The 16580-nt window shown below is 39.7% G+C and overlaps 1 protein-coding gene across 3 annotated transcripts in view; it reads right to left on the bottom strand.

Moving 5' to 3' along the window:
- The window catches only part of ERC2 (ELKS/RAB6-interacting/CAST family member 2), an 875964-nt gene that overhangs the window by 766316 nt on the left and 93068 nt on the right, over positions 1-16580 (bottom strand). The gene's annotated exons all lie outside the window — the stretch shown is intronic.

The following is a 16580-nucleotide window of genomic DNA, read 5'->3' as shown; positions in this document are numbered from 1 at the left end:
AAGTGTTTCAAGGACAATGACACATATCCCCAGTTCTAAGCATAGTGTCAGTTACAGAGAAGTGAAGAGATGTGTAACAAACCTTCACTGGATGTGTCAACAAAATCCTCATGGGATATGTCAACGAAAAGCACACATACCAGCCAAAGTACACATTCATTTTTATCAAGGCCACTAACAGCACCGAGCTGCATTGCAAAGATCCAGCTTATATTCTCTGAAAGCAATGAAGTCTGAATACAGGTTTGCCAATTATTCATTTAACAGCTTTTATTGAACTTCTACTTTATGCCAGCCCCTGGAGACACAACTCTGAAAGAGAGAGACACAACCCAACCCTCATGGAGCTTACAGTCAAGCTAGAAGTGCAAGCATCTAGCCAAATACTGCCCAGAAAAGTTTCAGGGGCTATGAAATTAAAACACAGGTGCTCTGGTTCAACTGAGGCAGGCAAATGGAAACAACTGGTTTGGGGAAACAATCATTTGTACAGTAAAAGAGAAAATGGCATTTGGGGACTGCAGAGGTGAGGGAAGGTTGTCTAGTTCAAAAACAATGTGACATTTATACAAACAGGAAGACTGTGGGCTTTGGGAGAGAAAGAGAACAATGATAACATTAAAGAAAACTGTCCAAAAGTAGCTGCAGGGCTTAGCTGGAAGGTTCTGCAGGGAGCTTACACGTGAGAGTGTGTGAGAGTGGTACAAAGAGCATCAGAGCAGTACGAAGACTTCCACTGTCTTAGACAACCTGTTCCCCACATGGACGTCACATTTGGGAATATTATGAGATTGTAGGGCAAACAGAGGTATGTAATCATTAACTATTAAGTCAGGGAGCATGGAGGCTCTGAGTGGCCTCTGGGAAGCCAGGAACCCTGAATCACTTCCCATTCTGCCTGTTGCCTGTGCCAGGCCAAAGGGAGAAAGAAAATGACTTCATACAGCTTTCGAAGTCTCATTCTGTTTATTATTTGGAGACTTACCCCTCACCCCACAGGAGACCAAAACCACCCAAATAGACATCACCCCAGAGGAGGAATCACTGGGCCACAGGATATGAATATTTTTGAGGTTTTTGAGATACTTTGTCCATTTCATTTTGGCTTCCTATGTTACTAAAAATCTTTACGGAACAGAATTCAGTGTAACACTGAATAAAAAAGATACACTATACATATTAAAAGAGCTGCTCTTCCTGAATTTGCTAACATATTTTTGAAGACTAAAATGTGATCTCCATGGCTGTGTCAGTGTTTTCTAAGCTTCTACTTGCTAACTGGAACATTTTAAAGGCTGATATTGGCCAATTTTAATATTCCTCATCCTTCTATAAGAACAGGACAATAAAAAAATGACAATAACTTTTCATTGATATTAATTAGAGTATTTTAGTCACCTAAGCCTAAGTGTTGAAAAATAAGCTCTTTGATTCTTAACGTGCATGCCATCCTCCCCTCAAAAAGAATGTTAGTAATGTTTGTTATTGAACTTAAATTATTTTGCCCTATCTTTATTTTATAAAAACAATTATTCTTTATTTAAAAGTAACAGTAAATCATTCATTAATTATAATTATCCAAATGCTAGACATTCTGCTAATTACTTAGGCCAAAGAGGAAACAAAATTCAGAACCTGCCCTCAAGAAGATGACCTTCTAGTAAAAAGAACCAAGCATGCAAGCTGTTATATTAAATATGTTAGCATATGTAAAGAAATGTGTGCAAAGAACAAAGAGAATATTGAGAAAGGAATAGCTACATGCATCTGGAAAATTCAGAAAGAGCTTATAGAGAAGGTAACTCTTGAGCTAAATCTTGAAGACTTACAAGAGATTGACAAGCAGACAGAAAAGTCTTTCTAGGTAGAGAACATTAAAAGGAGTTCCTTAAGACACAGAAGGTACACTGGGAGAATGGAAAGACTATGGAGAACCTTGCCCACCATGCTGAGTAGTTTGCTTTCTCTCAGGGCCAACACAGAACACATAAATATTTATGAGAAGCAATGGAACATGATCCAATTTAGGTTCCCTATATGGGGTAGACAGGAATAAGATTATAAAAGGAGTGAATAGTTAGAAAATAATAGTCCAGGTGAGAGTTTATATACCCTGAAATAAGACAATAGTGGTGGAAATCAATAGACAGGTATAATATAAGTGGTATTTAGTAAATAGAAGCTAAGTAATCTGAAAATTGACTGGACATTAAGAGCAAGAGAACATAAAAAAGAAAAATGTAATTCCCATGTTTCTGGCAAGTAAATTTATAATTGTGCCATCCTATGACCTAAGGAATAAAGAGGCAACAGACACGAAGCAGAAGATAGTAAGTGCTTGTTAAACACTGTATTGGTCAGGCAAGATTAAACTATGATAACTGACAGTTCCCAAATCTCAGTGATTTAAAAAACAAAGACTAAATTCTCACTCATGCTACACGTCTACTGTGCTTCAACAGGTCTCCCTCCAGGGCCCAGACTGATGGAGGCCCTGCCATCTGCAACACTGCTGAATGCAAAAGCAGGAAAAAAGAGTGCTAAAGATTCATACCCTGACAAAAGTGGCACACATCACTTCTACCTACAATCTATTGGTCAGAAATAGACATATGACTGTGCCTCACTTTAACAGAGTAGAGAAGTTGAAATCCTCCTAGAAGTAGCCCAGAAATAGCCCAGAAGTAGAGAAGAACCAGATATCAGTGGTCAGCAGCGATGTCCATCAAAGACATGTTAGGTCTGAAGCACCTATTGGACAAACTAAGCATACCATCTAGAGGACCATCATATGTGCAGGCTAAAGCTCAGGAAAAGTATCAGAGTGGGAGATACAAAGGAGCTAAAAGGTCAAAGGTCAAATGTGAAAGTTCTAGTCCCTAGGACATCTATGTGAAAATGAAACTCCAAGGTTAACTGATTTACCCACAGTCATAGAGCAGCATGAATGTGATGGAACCAGGCCTCCAGGAGTCTGACCCCAAACTCAACATTCTTTCTGAAGATACTTCTGGTGGAATGTCTTATTTAGACAGATTCTATTCAAGTAGCAATTATCTGTTCAAGAAAGATGCCATTATTTTTATTTTTATCAGCAAATCAAAAAAAAAATGCCCATATTTGCCCAATCTCTCAGAAAGCCAAGGTAAATTCTGGTGGCACTCACTCACATTTGGACAATGCCTTTATTTTTTGCACATAAAGATCTATCCTGTGTGTTTGACTTTTATAGTATGAAAGTTACTTTTCTAAACTTATATGTGTCATTGTCCTCTTTCTTAAATTAGAACTAAAGAAAGACTGAAATGTACACTACAGAAGGAGTCTGTAAAATTTTTCTGGTAAACAAATGGGCATGGCTGTACTCCAATAAAATTTGATTTATAAAAACAGCCAGCCAGCCATATTTGGACCACAGGCTACAGTTTGCCAAGCCCTTCACCAAAGGACAAAACCAATTAATAATACTACTACTTTGGGGTGTATTATAAAGAGCTCAGTAATTAAATCCCAAGTTGGAAACTAGTGTTGTACAAGATGAAAATCTGGAGACCACAAGAACAACTACTCTCCTAAATTACCCTTATAAGATTGGAACTATGGATTTTTGTGTAGTGCTTGTGAAGCCCTCCACAGTTCAGTCTCAAAATTCTATACCAGTTAAAGAGACACTGAGCCTGTAATTAAGCCACTGTGTCTTAGCTCCAAACCCATCCTTCAATACCATCTCTATGAAGCTAGGGCTTGGGCTCTGTGAACTGCACTACTTTGTCAGCTGCTGCCTATTAGGCTATGCTCATAGAGGGCACTAGATGGAAGCTATGAGGCTAGAAGAAGGAGGTGTAGCCTGTTCTTCCTGTCTGGCCCCTACTGGCTTCCTGTTTCTTTGGGTGGGCTTATCCCTCCTTCTTCACTCCAGCAGCTGCACTTCCTTTCTGTGGCAGCTGCTGGCTGAATCCAGTTGGCAGTCTTTCTGGAACCATTATTTCCCTTAGGGACCACAGTCCCAGCCCCTGCCCCTTGTCTGAGCCCAGAGACTCCATAAGACCAACCAGGCAGTACCATCTCTCAGAGTTCTGGGTACCAGACCCTCAGCTTCCCTCCTCTGAGCTCAAAGGCCTCAGCACCAGCCATTATTTTGGAGATAGGAGTTCAGTCCCACAGGGCCCCTCCTCCAAGCTTCTAAATTTTAATAACCCCAACCCTAGGAGTGGCAAATGCCTCCTAAAGTTGCTATTTCCAGGATGCCTTAGTGTTCTCTTATTGCCTTTTCAGTTCTTTAATATCTGGTTGATATTTTTTAATATCAAATTCTCTCTGTTAAAATATTTAGTGTAGTTTCTGTCTCCTGACTCAACTGTGACTGATATAAACACAGTCCAAGAATTTCAAAATAACTCTAATCCTCCACTCTTGTTTCTTGAGCACTATGAAGCAGACACATAATTCTGAACTTAAAATCCCGTCTGCTGCTTTCAGATACTACAGCTGCTCCCACGGCTGACTCCTCAAGAGTATCCTCTTCCCCTAAGATTCCTTCAACCATTTGCTTCTCCTCTGGTTTCTTTTGTCTTCCTCTTCAACAACTTTCCCCCTAATTATCCATCACAAAATCCCAAGAACAACTCTGCAAAAAAGAGGAGCCTCAGAAGGCAGCACAGCTGAGGCACTTGGGCTCCTTTCCTCACATCAGAGGTCACAAACTGAAATGCCCAAGATAACAAGGCAGAATAAAGGAGAGAAGGCAGCCATGCATAAGAACTCTGGGACTCCAACATCATCACTGTGTTAAGTACAGTTTTGCAACTACATTCAGCCTCAAAGTTGGGGGAAATTCGGAGTTGTGGGGCAAGTGGGGACTGCAGAGTATATGCCTGTCCAGATAACAGAGCTTCAATTTTTCAAGGGAGGCAAAATAATCGAGATTTTTTTATGTGAAATCTCTAGGTTTTTAAACATTAGATCTTTACCATTCTGTGCAGGTTAAATGAAACATGCCCAATCCTGCCTGCTACGACTGCGCTGTTAGCCTCAAGTGCGTTAGATACATTCTATTTTCTTGGCAAAGATTTGATGATTAAAACTATTTTTAATAGTTACCTACAGAGCTCTGAACTGTAACAGCAAACCAAAAATAGGATTTTTTTCCCCTGCCACTTTTCAAAGTTACCACCAAAATGAAAGAAAGTGAGAAAGAGCTAAGTAACAGAAGATACTACTTGATTTAAACCTTCTGGGTTCAAAATCTGGGATTCAACTTTTAAAAGATTAACAAAAGAAAAACAGCTCCCTAAAGCAAAGCTTTTTAAGTTTATTTTAGAAGAAGGTGGTAGCGCTACATTATTTTTTAAGTAATATTTACAGAACAGTTTGTTCTAGAGTTTTAAATGATACAAATAGAATAGGCCCGGTATACACACGCCAAAATGGTGACAATGAAATTAGGGCTTGATTCAGTGGTAAATTACCCCTTTGCTCATCTCACCAACACCTAAGGCTCCAAAATGGAGAAAGCATCATTTGAATAAGTCGGCCACTTGGGTATGCATAAGGGCGCACACCCACTTACCTCCCAAGCCCCCCATGTACAATTACCCAGTCTGCAAGAGAAAGACACACTGGCTCTATAATTACTAGATGTGAACTAAAAAATCATGCTCTTTTAAAAGCTGAGCTACATTTGCCAGCCACACTTTATCAGCCTCAGAGCAAATGCCAAAGCAGTGTGATGCCTGCTGCCTGGAATGTCTAACGACACAGAGCAATGTGAAATCCACCTGCTGGGGGACAAAGCAAGGCCAGTAATGCTAGAGTGGGCCCAGGAAGGGGTACAGAAGTGGTTAATTTCTCATTCCTATTCCAACATGCCCCTCTGTGTTATTACAACAGAAGGAAAAATCACAAATTAAGTTGGCTATGGGAAATTGTTTCACCTCCACAAATGATTATGTCAACTACAATAAGAATTAGCCCATCTAAAACCCACAACCTCACTGTCCAAGAGCCATAAAAGGCCTCTGCAGAGTTCATATGGTTGATATAAAGGCCATGCCCTAAAGACTCCTTTGAAGCCTACAAGATCTTCAGTCCACTGACTCTTTTTTGACATCAAATTCTAATTAGTCTGTTTTATTTTCAAAGTTTATAGATCAGACCAGGAAATTTCAGTATGGAGACAAATCAAAGGCACTTGGGGGTAAAAAAAAAGGCCATATAGATTATGAAATACTAGAGCACATATAGAAGACACCAAATGCCGAAGAGAAAGGGAGATAAGTTAATGAAATGAAGAGGAGTGCATGAGCCTGTCACTCAAAGTGGGCCTTAAAAGACAGTGCTACTACTTGAAAGGCCAGAAGAGACTGGAGCCAGGTAAAAGAAGACAGGACAGAAATAGGCAATATGCTCCAATCAATAGGAAAGGAACCAATACGAAACAGACCAACTGGCAAAATAACATGATTCTCACAGTTGTTAGCGTAGCATCTGATGTTTATTGTGGACTTAGGCATGCAGGCTCAATAACAAGTGCTTCACCTACTTTCTCTTAATCAACCCTCTCAGAAACCCATTTTACAGATGAAGCTACAGGCTTGGAGAGTTCAAGCCTAAGGTCTCGTGGCGACGAAAGGGCATACATACCCAGAATCAAATTCCAGTTCCGGAGTTTGCCCTGGGGAGGAAAAAAGAGGCAAAGGGAAGAAAGAAAAAGGCTGATACTATTTAATATGCAACGTACCCACCCTGCCCTTGACACTCTGCACTCTGCATCCACCACTGCTCTGTGAGGGACCGTGTCTCTTCAGCACAGCATCTGGCCCAGGTCTGTGCTCTCTATAGCTAATGAATGAGTGTATGGCTCTTTCCATAGTACAATTGTATAACGTAGGTACTGTTATTCCCATTTAACTATTGAATAAACCACTACTCTTTAAAGCATTTGGTCTATAAGAGAAGGAATAAAACTTTCCCAGTGAAAGATAAAACCAGAGGTATTTTGACTGCCCAAATGACCGATGGAATACTGGGAAGAAAAATAAAGCAGAACTACTTGGCAATATATAATAACAGACATTTTATACCATTTCTTTTTCTTTCCTTTAATATTTGAGATAACATAATTTGCAGTAAGATCAGCAAAGGAGAACAGTTCTCTCTGCAACAAAATTTCACTTATGCACCAAACCCCTGAAAAGTTTACCCATGACAATGATGTAAGACATCATCACTAAAAAGAATGGAAAGAGAGAGAAAGAGACAGACAGAAAAGAAAACTAACAATCTAGAAAACTAGGCAGCTCATTATGTATTCCCTTCCAAATTCTGCAGAATCACACTCGAAGTGACAGATGTGAAAAGGAAGAAGGTTCACACTCAGAAAGGCAAGAGAACTATTTTGGGGAGATTTGTTAGAGGAGGTGGCAAACTGCCTAGAGAACTAGTACATAGATGTAGCTCTGGTATGTTTATTCATTCATTCATTCATTCATCTATACATGCATGCATGCAACAAACATTTACCATGCCTGACTATAAACCTGGCTCATCAACAGTAGCTGGAGACATTGTGGGGAATCAGACATAGACCCTGACCTTAAGAAGCTCACCATCTGCTGGAAAACTTCAAGCAAGTAACAAATCAATTAATTCTACCCAAAATGGGATATATCCTAGGGAGCCTAGTAATTCAGCCTACGAGAGCAAGGTTTGAGGAAGGCTGCTCAGAAATGACATGTAATTCTTGAAGGGAGGGATAACCAAGGAAAGCAAGGTTGGAAAGGTTATCAGGGATAGAGTTTTGCATGCCACAGTGAGAGATCTTTATATTTTATCCTGAAGAGAATGGAAATCCATTCAATTTTCCTTATCAGAGGAATTACATGTCCAGATTGGCATTAAAAAAGAAAAATCTGGAGAAAACATAGGTAACAGATTGGAAAGAGGTTTAGATTGGAGGAGAGGAGGTAATTCAAGAGACTACTCAGTTGTTCAGGCTACAAATATGGAAAGGTAGAGATGGGAGGAATGACAAGGAGGGAACTGAATCAACAGACACACAGAAAGAATCAATAGGAACTGGGGATCCATTAGGACAGAGGTTATGAATAGTCAAGGATAATCTCAAAGTGTGTGATTTGCTTGCGATGGGGTTAGGATGTAGGAAACATTCCCTAAGGAAGGGACACAGGATAAAACTGGGGAAAGATGACAAGTTCAAACTTCGACATTTTAAGTTTAAAGTGTCTTTGTCTGGTGAGAGCTCCTAGTCACCTGTGCCACCATATCCTACTCACTGTTTGAGTTATCTATTGCTACATAACAGTATTAGCACAAATTTAGCAGCTTCAAGAAACACATATTTATCTCACAGTTTCTGAGGATCAGGAGTCCAGGTATGTTTAAGCTGGTTCCTCTGCAAGGCTGCAGTCAACATGTCAGCCAGGGCTGGGTTGCACTCTGAATCTCAACCGGGGAAGCCTCCATTTCTTAGCTCACATGACTCTTGGGAGCATTCAGTTAGTTACTGATTGGCATCCATCCTAGGCTTATTGCCACAAAGCCCTTTCCATAGGCACCCGACAACATGGCAGATTTCTTCTTTAAATCTAGCAAGAATGCGCATCTCCTTGCAACACAGGCATTACATTTTATGTAACATAATCACATATATGTAATTACATAAATACCATCAACTTCGCTGTATTTTATTGGTTAGAATCAAGTCACAAATCCCCTCCTCCCCACCTCATTCAAGGGCAGAGTATCACAGAAAGGCATGAATCCAGGAGGTGACAGTCATGGGGGCCACCTTAGAGTCTACTTACCACACTCATTTTCATTTGGCCCCCAAAAGTTGGAAACCCTTGGACCTGCTTTCTCGCCCCCTATGGCTCCACGGTCTAACCAGCTAGATACCACCAGGTATGCAAATACAGATCTACAACCCATACATCCCTCTCAATTCAATCTCTTTCATAAAATCTTTCCAAGGAGGCTCTCCCTTCTACCCCTGCTCTGCCTCATTCTGATCTCACAGCAGTTAAAATCTAAAATAATCATTTCCTCGAATTAGCAATAAAAAACCTCCCTACAAATAAAAGTCCAGGACCAGATGGCTTCACTGGGGAATTCTACCAAACATATAAAGAACTCATACCAATCCTTCTCAAACCCTTCCAGAAGACTGAAAAGAAGGGAATACTCCCAAACTCATTCTATGAAGCCACCGTCACCCTGATACCGAAACGAGGCAAAGACACTACCAAAAAAGAGAACTGTAGGCCAATATCACTGCGGAACATAGATGCAAAAATCCTCACCAAAATATTAGCAAATAGAATCCAACAGCACATAAAAAAGATTATACATCATGACCAAGTGGGGTTCATCCCAGGGACACAAGAGTGGTTCAACATATGCAAATCAATCAATGTAATACATCACATCAACAAGAGAAAGGACAAAAACCACATGATCATCTCAATAGATGCAGAAAAAACATTTGATAAAATTCAACACCCATGTATGATAAAAACTCTCACCAAAGTGGGTATAGAGAGAACATATCTCAACATAATAAAAGCTATATATGACAAACCTACAACCAGCATAGTACTCAAAGGGGAAAAACTCAAAAGCTTCCCACTAAAATCTGGGACAAGACAAGGCTGCTCACTATCACCAGTCCTATTCAACATAGTCTTGGAAGTCCTAGCCACAGCAATCAGGCAAGAGAAATAAAAGGGATCCAAACTGGAAAAGAAGAGGTAAAAGTGTCACTATATGTCAATGACATTTTACAATATATAGAGAACTCTACAACGTCCACACAAAAACTGCTAGAGCTGATTGAAGAATTCAGAAAGGTAGCAGGTTACAAGATTAACGTTCAAAAATCAGTTTCATTTCTTTACACTAACGAATCAACAGAAAAAGAAAGTAAAGAAACAATCCCCTTTAAAATAACCCAAAGTAATAAAATACCTAGGAGTAAATCTAATCAAGGAGGTGAAAGAATTATACACAGAAAACTATAAACCATTGATGAAGGAAATTAAAGAAGACTTTTAAAAATGGAAAGATATCCCATGCTCCTGGATTGGAAGAATCAATATTGTTAAAATGGTCACACTGCCCAAGATTTAATGCAATCCCTATCAAATTACCCAGGACATATTTCACAGAACTAGAACAAATCATAGTAAAACTTATATGGAACCACAAAAGACCTAGAATTGCCAAAGCATTACTGAAGAAAAAGAAAGAGGCTGGAGGAATAACTCTCCCAGACTTCAGACAATACTATAGAGCAATAGTCATCAAGACAGCATGGTATTGGTACAAAAACAGACATATAGACCAATGGAACAGAATAGAGAGCCCAGAAATGAACCCACAAACTTTTGGTCAACTAATCTTCAACAAAGGAGGCAAGAATATACAATGGAATAAAGACGGTCTCTTCAGCAAATGGTGCTGGGAAAACTGGACAGCAGCATGTAAATCAGTGAAGCTAGAACACTCCCTTACACCATACACAAAAATAAACTCAAAATGGATCAAACACTTAAACGTAAAACAAGATACAATAAGCCTCCTAGAAGAAAATATAGGCAAAACATTATCTCACATACAATTCAAAAATGTTCTCCCAGGACAGTCTACATAAGCAATAGAAATAAAAGCAAGAATAAACAAGTAGGACCTAATTATACGTACAAGCTTCTGCACAGCAAAGGAAACCATAAGTAAAACAAAAAGACAACCTACGGAATGGGAGAAAATTGTTGCAAATGAAACCGACAAAGGCCTGATCTCCAGAATATATAAGCAGCTCATATGACTCAATAAGAAAAAAAAAACCCAATCCAAAAATGGGCAGAAGACCTAAACAAGCAATCCTCCGAGGAAGAAATACAAATGATCAATAGGCACATGAAAAAAATGCTCAATATCACTAATTATCAGAGAAATGCAAATCAAAACTACAATGAGGTATCATCTCACACCAGTCAGAATGGCCATCATTCAAAAATCCACAAATGACAAATGCTGGAGAGGCTGTGGAGAAAGGGGAACCCTCCTACGCTGCTGGTGGGAATGCAGTTTGGTGCAGCCATTGTGGAAAACAGTATGGAGATTCCTCAAAAGACTAGTCATAGACTTGACTTACAGTATTACCCAGGAATCCCGCTCCTGGGCATATACCCAGAGGGAACCGTACTTCAAAATGACACCTGCACCCCAGTGTTCACAGCAGCACTATTTATAAGCCAAGACATGGAAACAGCCTAAATGTCCATCAACAGATGACTGGATAAAGAAGTTCTGTGGTATATTTATGCAATGGAATACTATTCAGCCATAAAAATCGACACCATAAAGCCATTTGCAGCAACATGGATGTTCCTAGAGAATGTCATTCTAAGTGAAGTAAGCCAGAAAGAGAAAGAAAAATTCCATATGAGATTACTCATATGTGGAATGTAAAAAAAAAAAACAAAACAAAAACATAAATGCAAAACAGAAACAAACTCATAGACATAGAATACAAACTTGTGTTTGCCAAGGGGGCGGGGGTGGGAAGGGAAAGACTGGGATTTCAAAATGTAGAATAGATAAACAAGATTATATTGTACAGCACAGGGAAATGTATACAAGATCTTGTGGTAGCTCACAGCAAAAAAAAAATATGACAATGAATATATATATGTTCATGTATAACTGAAAAATTGTGCTCTACACTGGAATTTGACACAACATTGTAAAATGACTATAACTCAATAAAAAAATGTAAAAAATAAAATAAAATAATGATTTCCAAAATTTGAGGGTCAAAAAATTCCATACCAAAAGAAATAATAATACCTACCACTTATCAAATGCTCACTATATATCACTGACTATACTGGAAAACATATAAGCAATATCAGTTTAATCCTCAAAATGGGCAGTCTGACTCCAGAGCCCACACTCAAAGCCAGACTAGGCACTGAAACATCACCAGCTGCATTTTTAGGATCCTCTGAGTGAGAAAATACATAACTGCCAAAAGCTACTTTGAGTTCAATAACAATTGTAAATATATTTGTAGTTTTTTCCCACAATAGAATCTACAAATATTTGCAAAACACAGTACATACATGTGCAAATGTTTATTCCCTCCAGTCAGTGAGGATTAGCAACCATTTGCAGAGCCTCACAGCCTTCCCCTCTTGGCTCCTCCACGTTCCAGTGGCCCCTGTCACGTTCTTTTGGTATTTGAATTATAATCTGCATCAGCAATTCTCAACCAGTGGTGATTTTGCCCTCCTGGGGACATCTGGCAATGTCTAAAGACATTTTTAATTGTCATGACTAGGGAGGGGTGCTTCTGGCACCTAGAGGATAAAAGCCAGGGATGCTGCTAAACTTCTTACAATACATCGGGCAGCCCTCCACAACAAGAAATGATCCAGCTCAAAGGGCTAGTAATGTCAAGCCTGAGAAACCCTTATGTATATCAATATAAAATTCTCTCATTGTTCTATATGTATTTGTCCCTAACTCTCCAAGATAAACCTACATGCCATCAGAGCAGCAACTATCTGAGTTTCTCATCACCTCACCTTTCCCAACTTACACCAAAGCTCCAAACATGGTGAATGTCCAAGAGTTACTTATTCAATGATTAACATATCCCCTCCAAAACTTCCACTTCGAATTTACTAAAGGCTAATTTACTTCTGAAATTAATACAGCCTATCCAGAGCAGCCTCCAGCACCTGTCTATCTGAATTAGCAAACAATTCTCTGGTTTAGAAAAATGAGATAAATAAAACAATATGCAAGACTGAGACAAATAAAGAGACTCAGAAGCATCATCAAATGCCAAGGGCTGGAAGATGTTTATTTCCTCATACAACCATTCACCCCTTAAACACATAAAAGCCAAGGACATGCAAATAGACAGGCTTCCAAAAATGATTCTTTTTATTTTTCAATCACAAATCATTGTGAAAGAAGAGAACACTGTTCTTAAGCATGTCAGATGAATTTGCTGAATGATGAAAGAGCCCTTTTTGCTAGCACAAGTAGAAGCTGTGTGTATATTAAGTAGAATACACATAATTCTAAGAAGGATAAGGAGCCATTATTCTATTTTTCAACATAAAGCAATATAAACCTGTACTCCAGACAATGAGTCAAATGATCACTTCAACAAATTTTCTACCAAGTAGGGAATCGCCATGTTGTGTATTTCCATGCCTCTGTGACCCAATCTCAAGGTACAGTCTGGCTCCTCTTTCCCTCTCAGAAAAACAAAAAACAAGTCCACTGAATCCCCAAATAACTTAAACCTTTGGGACCACATTCACACTGCTGAGAAGACTCCAAAATTGTTCTGTCTGCTCCAGCACTGTACTTTCCATGGGGGAGCTGATGAATCAGACTGGACAGGAGCACGAGTGTCTCCGAAATTCCTCAGAAGCATCTTGATTACGCCCAATTAGTGAGGTCACACACAGAAGTCAAGTGAATCAGACAGCTTCGAAACCTAGCAGTCAGCAGAGCTGGAAAACCAATGTCATTAGCTCATGCTGTTTCCTACCTCTCAAAGAATCAAATCCAAGCTGGTTGTGAAAGATAGTGGTCACTTTGAAAAATGAACCACAGATTACTTTTTATGTGTGTGAGTTTGTTTTATTCAGGGACCTTACTAAGGACTGTAGCCTAGGAGACAGTCTCTCAGAAGTTCTGAAGATGTAGGGGAGAAACTAGCTTCTATATGCATTTTTGCTAAGGAATACGTGCAATCAGGCATACATCTCGGTAAAAAGGTTACTGCTAGTCACAAAGAATAGCTATCTCAAGTTAGTGCTTTCCCATGTATGGGAAGACGCAAGAACCACAGGTTATTTTTAATGGGGGCAGGAGAGATTCAAAGCAGTGGGGACCTCCAAAATCACTAATAGTCACATTTGGAATTTTCTAAAGGTTATTCTTTGAAACAACAGGTCTAACTTTTCAAATATAATTTTCCTAGGCACATGCCTGAGCATATACTAAACAGCATCAGGAAATACCAATACTTATCAAGGTCTGGGGTCAAGTGGCCTGGGGTTAAAGTTCACCTAAGAATTAACCTGGTTCTACAAGGGTCGGTGAGCTCGTGTGAGCTAAAATCTGGTTTGGAGTTTGAGTATGCACCTAGCTGGCATTAAGTCTACACCCCTTCATTCAGTCATTCACATCTGATTCCTCAGCCCAGACCTCAGGACCTAGGAGGATATAGCTCTCTTTATTCATTCCACCTACATTAGCCAAGCATTTACTCACACATGGGGCCTCTTTTCTGACTATCCTTCCTTTTCTAGTGCCTGCTCACTTATCTTCTATACTTTCTCCACTTGAGTTAGTGGCCTAAATCAAGCTCTACCTCTTCTAAGAAGTCAATCCTGACCAACTCCAGCCAACATGATGTCACATTATTCTCTGACTAAAGGGCATCAGGGCAGCTGTTTGAGGAGCTCCTATGATGTTCCAGGCATCATGCTCAATTCTTTACACATAACTGACCTCATTTAATTTTCCTATGCCAGGTATATCACTTCCCCAACTTCACTGATGAGAAAACTGAGACCAACAGAGGAAAAGCTACTTGCCCTTGATTACCCAGCAAGTAAACAGTGGAGCCTATGTCTGTCTTGGGCACTAAATCAGGCTCATAAAGTTTTTCTGTAAATGGCCAAATAGTAAACATTCTAGCTTTACAGGCCACATATTCTCTGTTGCAACCTCTCAACTCTGCCCGCTATTGATGTGTGATAGCATAGACGATACATTTAAAAATGAATTTAAAAAAAATTCTTAGCTTACCAGCAGTATGAAAACAGGTGGTTTGTAGGCCTGTATGAAACTTTCCCCTATGTAAAGTCAATGGGCTACAAGCCCCTTGGCAATGTTTCCCCCACCCCAGTGCACACAGCTCTAGACTTACCCACAGTAACAGCAAGCTGAACTAGGGGATTGTTAGAAGCCAGATTCTGTCCCTATTTCCCAAAGATCTCACAAAAACCCTCCCACCAGGCAGTGGCCATCACTATTCCCATTTGAGTGGACATGCTTCAAGAAGTAAAGGAACTTCACAAGGCTCCCTGCTGGTTAGATGTGTGGGCTAGGATTTGAACCCAAGCAGTTTTAACCCAGAGCTGCATTTTCCACCTCCACAGCCGATATATGCCCAGATTGACAGAAGCTGGAACCCACAACTCTTCAGTGTGACCACCCAGAACAAAGTCCTGGTCTCCTGGATGCTCTGCTACCCATGTACATTCACAGGAAATATTTACGGGGCCACCGCAGTCCCTGCTCCCAAGGCAGGTCTCACATAGAGTGCCACTTCACACCACTTTGAATAGATAGAAAACATTTCTAGCTAACTAAAGGTCAAGGGTCAGTTCAGAAGGCCCGATTTCACATGCTATTGTTAAACTTTCATGAGCCATTACATTCAGTGGAATGAATGATCTAAAGGATCAAACACATCATGTTTCACAATGTCATTTTTTTAATTATATATAAATATTGCAAGCACCAACAAAATCACTTCCCAGAGACCATTTCATTTATAGTCTCCACTCCATGTGTGCCTGATTCTACACTGAGGCATCAACCTGCCATATTATCACATTCTTCATATAAAGTTTATTTCCCATAAGACTTCTACCCTTACTATATAAATAATGGATAAAGAAAGACAAGCCCTGACGCTGGCTGAGCAGAGAAATGGGGAAAAAGGATCTTGATTACAAAAGAATACATCTTTCCTCTCCCCATAAGGCTGATATGTCATCCAGTGGAGCAAATGTGAGTTTAGAGCCAAAAAAGTAGTTCACTGTTGGAGTGACCTTGAACCTCATTAATCCTCAAGTTCCTCATCGAGAGCATGAGAACAGAAGTGGCTCTGGCACAGGTTCCTGATTCAATAAAACAATATTTCTAACGAGATTAGCCCCAATACTAGTCCCACCCTCCTCTCTTTCTCCTCTTAAGTGAAGATTTTATTTTAAAACACACGAAACAGAATAGCTGTCATAGTGGCTACTGTTTAACTTTTCACATCCAATCTTTTAAACTTCCAAATTAGCATAAGGTAAAAGAGGCACTGTGATAATTTAAATGGGAATTATCTAAAGTGGTCGTCTTCCGGGATTTTCTTTTTAGGTCCACAGTCAAGTGTATGAAATAGTTAAATCAAAAGCATATTTCAACTGAGCTTACACAGTCAGTGTAGCTAACATAATGCAACTAATACCTAATTAGCCAGACATAGCTTAGTTTCCAAAAGGTAAATACATCCCTAAATGTGCAATAGATGACCGCTCAGCCTGGTGGCATAGGGCACGAGAGCCAAAGCCTTTGTTCACATCTCAACTCTGACACTAAGTTACTGAGGATATGGGCAGGTCCCTAGCCTCTCTAAGCTTTTTTATCCTCATCTATAATATGGGATGATGGTATCTGTCCCATGAGCTTGTTATGAGAGTGAAATGAGATAATCCACATAAATGCATAATAAATCCATATAAATACATATT

The sequence above is a fragment of the Camelus bactrianus genome, chromosome 17 (genome assembly GCF_048773025.1).
Source record: "Camelus bactrianus isolate YW-2024 breed Bactrian camel chromosome 17, ASM4877302v1, whole genome shotgun sequence".
Classification (NCBI taxonomy): domain Eukaryota; kingdom Metazoa; phylum Chordata; class Mammalia; order Artiodactyla; family Camelidae; genus Camelus; species Camelus bactrianus.
This window is presented reverse-complemented; position numbering and strand designations above follow the sequence as displayed.